The sequence below is a fragment of the Neodiprion pinetum genome, chromosome 5, assembly GCF_021155775.2.
Source record: "Neodiprion pinetum isolate iyNeoPine1 chromosome 5, iyNeoPine1.2, whole genome shotgun sequence".
NCBI classification, from domain to species: Eukaryota; Metazoa; Arthropoda; class Insecta; order Hymenoptera; family Diprionidae; genus Neodiprion; species Neodiprion pinetum.
In genome coordinates, this window is record NC_060236.1 from 21367040 (window position 1) to 21373039 (window position 6000).

Consider the following 6000-nt stretch of genomic DNA (forward strand, 5'->3'; position numbering starts at 1 on the left):
AATGATAACGGAGAACTATTGCTGTTTGTTTATTTGTTTACATAACTAAGTTTCGATATGGTTTTATGGTTCGTGACAGACTTTACTTATACAGATGTGTCATCGCAAAGTGAAACACAATTCCTCACCCTCTGGAGGCAACCTGGATCGTATATTACCCATTTATTTTTGCCAATTCGAAGGAATTTTCACCAATTCTTTAGATCTCATTTTCTATTAGATTTTACCACATCTCAAGTAGACATATCGAATTCGCTCCTGTATCATCGTACAGTAGACACTCCGACGATTTCATGGGGCTAATTATAAGCTGAAAATATGAAATTAAACTTTTTTTTTGAAACAAAACTATTTCTGTCTATTACATTACTCAGGGTTTGCCTGAACAAGGAACCCTAGGAAATGGTTGCCCTCGGGAGGTTGATCCTTCGCAGAACCGAACTTTTGCGTCATAGAACTCAGGTTCTAAATCTCTACAACCTCTCCTACCAATGACCGCTGCAAATATCTATTATTCAGCTCCGATTTTCGAACATCTGCAAAACAGCTGCGCTTTCCTCGCAACTTTACAATCAGCACCCTCGTACCTTTACTCTTCGTACCCCGTCATGCTTATCCATATTGCAGGTCATTTCTAAATAAAGTACCTCCCACAATTCCCACCCTTACAACCCAACCATAGTAAATGTTTTAGAAAAATTTTCGTATTAGAAAACTTATTCTCCAACCTCTGACTCGAACACTTCTCTCTAAAGCAGACAGACCATCGATATTTTATAATTGAATAAATAAATTTCACTGTTCACAACACAGTTTCGTTATAAATATCTCTAGTTGATTTCGAACATATAATTAATATTTTGCCAAACAGTTTCCCATTTAAATAAGTGAAACAAATCACTTGCCATTAATCTAGACAACTGTTCATTCAATGCAATTCCTCAAGGATGTCCATGCCCCATTTTGTAATTTCAGTGAATGCATAATTTTTTATCTCTTCAAAATTCTCATGTATCCCTTAATTTTATTTTCGTTTACACGAAAACACGTGAAATAACAATCAATACAACATCTATTAAAATTGCTGTACGGAACGCGATGAAAACACGAAAGAGCTGGTAGGAATTTAGCATTGAAAAAGCCGGGTATAAACGCTCTTGCAGATCTATACAAAGAAATGTACAAACACACGTATACAACGTAGCATCTACATGTATAATTTATACGTGCGGCAGTTTCGCAAAACAGTTTGCGAAGGTCTCGGATTGTGCGCGCGAGGGTCAGTCTGTCTATAACACTTAGACTACCTAATTAAGTAACCTAATCCGAACCAACCGACGAGTTGTTTGTATATATATATATATATATATATATGTATATGTATATATGTATAATGCATGCATGAGTAAAGAGAAACTTGGTAGATTCGGAAAGGTATGTAAAATTTGGAGATCGCTGCTCGTACGAATGAAAAGTGGCAAAAGGAAGAAAATAATCGAAAAATAATCAGGAGAAAAAGAAACCAAAACACAGTTGGCGAACTCGACGTCTATCGCGGCACTGGATCCGTTCGGTTCGCACGCACGAACCACGTGCGGCGTAGAAAACCGAGGTCACTTTACGCACGTGCACTTTTAGCATGAAACCTACCTCCAGCTACGCGTAGTGTTTCACAGTTTGTGTTGGTAAACGAGCGCACGGTTTCAGCCGCGCGTGCTGAGCTGTACCTACACACTAAGTCCCGAGGGCCATGCTTGTACAAGGCATATGTATTAATTATAGACTTTTACGGACACACACGGATGTAACCCTTAACTGATAAACGGTCTGAAACGTATGTTGAATCTGCTATTCTGCGCCATGTTATATCATGGGTTGAATATTATGTAATAATATTTTTCATGTAACACCAGTACGGTTTACGGATTTTTTTTCGTTTTTTTTTTTTTTTGTTTTTATTGCCAGCGTTTCGTACCCCGCGTAGTCTTTTTGGCGACGGTACAAAAAAAGAGCACCGTAGCAAGTAAAAGTGCAGGGTCCGAGTATTGATAAGTGCCCATTTTTTGTACTCCGCTCTGAAAAAAGAACTTGTCAAGCACACTTTTGTGACATAAAGTAATAGTGGGCAATATATTTTTCGCCTCGCGTACATGTAGTATTCCCCATAAGCATCAAAAGGTATATTTTGTCTTCTTGATGCACAATCTACCAATATTTAGCATGTCAATTTTGACCGTGTTTTTTTTTTTCTTACGTTTTCCACGTGGAAATAATGATTGTGTTGAAATATGGAACTCTGTGTACAATTTTTCTTTGCTTTTACATGCATAGTTTCATAATAAGTGGACATAATCGAAATGAGAACTTGTTTGGAAACTGTGAAAGGAAAAGTTTGACGAACAGCTGTAAGATGTTGCAATCGATACAAACCGATATTTCCAGTAATCAAGATATCGGCTGCGTACGATGTGTAATAACATTTTTCTAGCCAAGACCAATTTAGCACGAATGATACTTGGGTTAACAACGTTTATAAATAAGATGTCCAACGCAATAATCGTGTATATTATTTAAACGCTGTGTGTGAAAAGAAAAACAAAACCCACTCGATAGATCTGAAAGTACAGGGAAAGTGCAAGGATATTACAGAAATTTCGATAACCAGTACAACTGCATTCCTTGGTTTGATTTTCACTTGTTTATCCTATATACACGCTTAGAAAAAAAAAGTCCCTAGCAGGTCGACTAAAATTTTTTAATCTATTACCAAGTGAGAAAGAAAGTAAAAAGTGCAAATCAAGTGTTGATATAACAATTTAAATGTTAAAATTACGATAATTTTTGTCATATTTAGTAACAGAAATGTAAAAAATAACTGAAACATAAAGTGGACCTGCTTGGACATTATGTTTAGTAAAATTTTTCTAACAGTGTACTCCTGTTGCCTACCGAACCAACTTCTCCGTGTACAATATTTGCCATAATACAAAATAAGTGCGAGCGATCCAGTTCCCGTTGAATAATTTCAGCAAATTACGGGGTGAACCGTTCCTCGATAATAACATCCTCACAACGAGCCGTGCAAGTTGAACAGTTTTACTGTTATCGGAGCGCCTCGTAAATTGCACATTGTGTATCTGGTTCAACCGAGGGCTTTGCCCCGCGCGTCCTTTGATATTACCTTATGGCTGTGAGGTATGCAGCAGCTTCATTCACGTGTGTGGCTTCGGGCAACCCTCCGGGTATTGATCGCCACGGGTTCATGTCATACACCGAGTAGAGTCTGTCCATGTTACACGTTCGAACTTCCTCTTTTTCCCTTATCGCCCCTCTCTTCTTTTCTTTTCTTTCTTTCTTTTTCTTTTTTCTTCTTTATTATTTTTTTAATTCACTTTTCCCCGTCGCGGCGTCGCAGGGCACGAAGAATTCAGGTGAATAAAGCCCGACGTTTACATCGGATCCCCGAAAATTCTTTATAATAAACCTGTCTCTATTTACAGAAAAAAAGACAAATGTCAAACAAAGGAACAAGTATTAGACACAACCAATTCAATAGTTCACCAAGTTTTTATAATGATTTTTCAATTATTAGAATAAATTTACGGATATACTTATTAACAATGGCTTCGAAAGGATTCAACGAAAACCGTGAAACTCTGTTATTGTTAATTTTGAGTTCAGGCACAGTCGCGATTTTCTAATAACAAATCGCGGGGTCATAGAATCGTGAAAATTTGTTGAAAAACCATTTTACCATTTACGTTTATCTTCCTCAATCCTTGTTGATTCATAATTCTTCACCTTGTTATCGGTTCGCTGGTATTATAATTATAATACGTTTTATGGTTCCTTCTAAGAATTACGATCTTGGCTGCTTATTAAGCTCGGCTTGATTAGCTGGTTTGTTTTAAAAATGCTTCATCCCCGGGAACGGAGCCAGTAATTTTCGTTGGCGTTCTGGGATGTTCTGTTTATTGTTACACCAGCTTAACGTATGCCTGCGTGTATTCAGAATTCGCGGCGAATAAACGCCTGACGATCATCCGGTTCATGCAACCCGCGTTTCATCGATTAGTACACGTCGTTCAGATTGCCTGTTCACAGCGCAACAGGAGTTGTTTTGTTTATTTATTTATTTATTATTTTGGATCATTGTGATATACGCTTTTGAAATTCATCCCAATCAATTTTTGTAAGAAAGAAAAAAAACACAGTATATTATGATTATCATAGGTTTGCTTACGTGTATATAATGCGTGTAATATATTTTTCATACGCTATGATACAAGTTTCATTTTTCAACCTATGCAAATAGGTTTTAGCAAATCAACAAGGTGGATCAGTTATTGGTAGATTTATACATGAACGTAATAATATTAAAGATTTAGATTTGTATCATACACTATATAATATTACGTAATGGATCTATTATTCAAATTCGATCGATCGATAATTATTTATGCGTTCAGAGATACTTTCTTCTATTTTCTTCTTCTCTCGATTCGTTAGTATAAATAACTACCATGGCAAATATGATAATAACAACAACGATGATAACAATGAGAGTTAAAACAATAATGATGGTAATTATACATTATCGTATAAATATAATGTAGAATATAATAATGTAATGAGATATAATTATATGGACGTACCACATGCTGCATTATCCCTAGAACGCTAACGGAGGGGTGAAAAAACACCCCAGGCGAATTTAAATTTCCCGCCGCAAGAGTACAGCTTACCATTTTCGACTCGAGACACATGAATTTTTAACCACTTATTTGGAAGTTACTCAAAAAGTTTTTTGGCCCACGTGATTCATTATTAAAAAACTAAGATAATAAGATCCTATAGGACCCTTGACGATACGATGTACCCGAGAGATGGAATTTACAAGATTGGTGCGGGGTTTTTTTAGCCCACGTTACCGGAATAGGTAAAACAAAATAACGTTACCGTTCTAGGGTTATTTATATGCCTATATGCATGTATCGTATACGAGTAATATGCGAATACGTTATGTGCATTGTTATGAATGAATGTATTGCATAATGCATAATAGATGTATTATACATACTTATATTTAGCGATGATATGCGGTTCTTCATATTAAACAATATAGATGTATATATATATTTTTTTTTTTCACGTAATTGTTAAGCTTCATATGAATAAAAAGAATTTTTTGTAACAATAACAATAATGACAGTTAAATTTAACAATCATGCAGCATTTGTAGAGGTATATTTAACGTTACAGATCTATAGTTATTTTCTTATAACATTACTAGAAAGATGAACAATGTTTTGCGATATGGTTTTACACAGAACAAAAAAAAAATATCTGTCCCAATACAATACAATTAATATTGAATATAATATTGAGAAAAAAGCTTCAATTACATCTTGAAATGAATCCTCGAGATGATTCTTTATTCTGCAGTTCAGACAATTTTCTATTTGCATTTGAATTCTGCAATAGTTTTAACTTGGTTTATTTGACAGTTCATAGTTGAAGCGTTGAAATAAAATCAAGCATTAAATCAACTCGTGATCGTCGTGCCGACTCGCTGGCGGTTTCATTTAGGTTGCAGAATCATTTTCGGCACTCACCAATTGTCGAGATTTATTTCACACTGATCTGTATTATGGCGACAATACCTTACGTCTGACTTCACCGTCGACTAGTTCTCGTACGAACAGAGAATCCTAGTCAAAAAATTCACACGCGCACTTCCATTCATATACAATCGTTCGCTTTTAATGAAGCTATAATCACGTTATTAGATTAGTAGTCGATTGTTAAACGTAAATAGATTTGATAGAAAATATTTTTGAACAGTATATATTACGTTTTAGTAAGTATTACATGAGCGAAATTTGTTTTATTATTGTTGTTGTTATTATCATTATCGTTACAGCTACGTACCTGTACATAGATAGTTCTTTTTTATTACATAAATTTTTTCTCTCCCCTTCTCTTTTTGATTCATCTAAC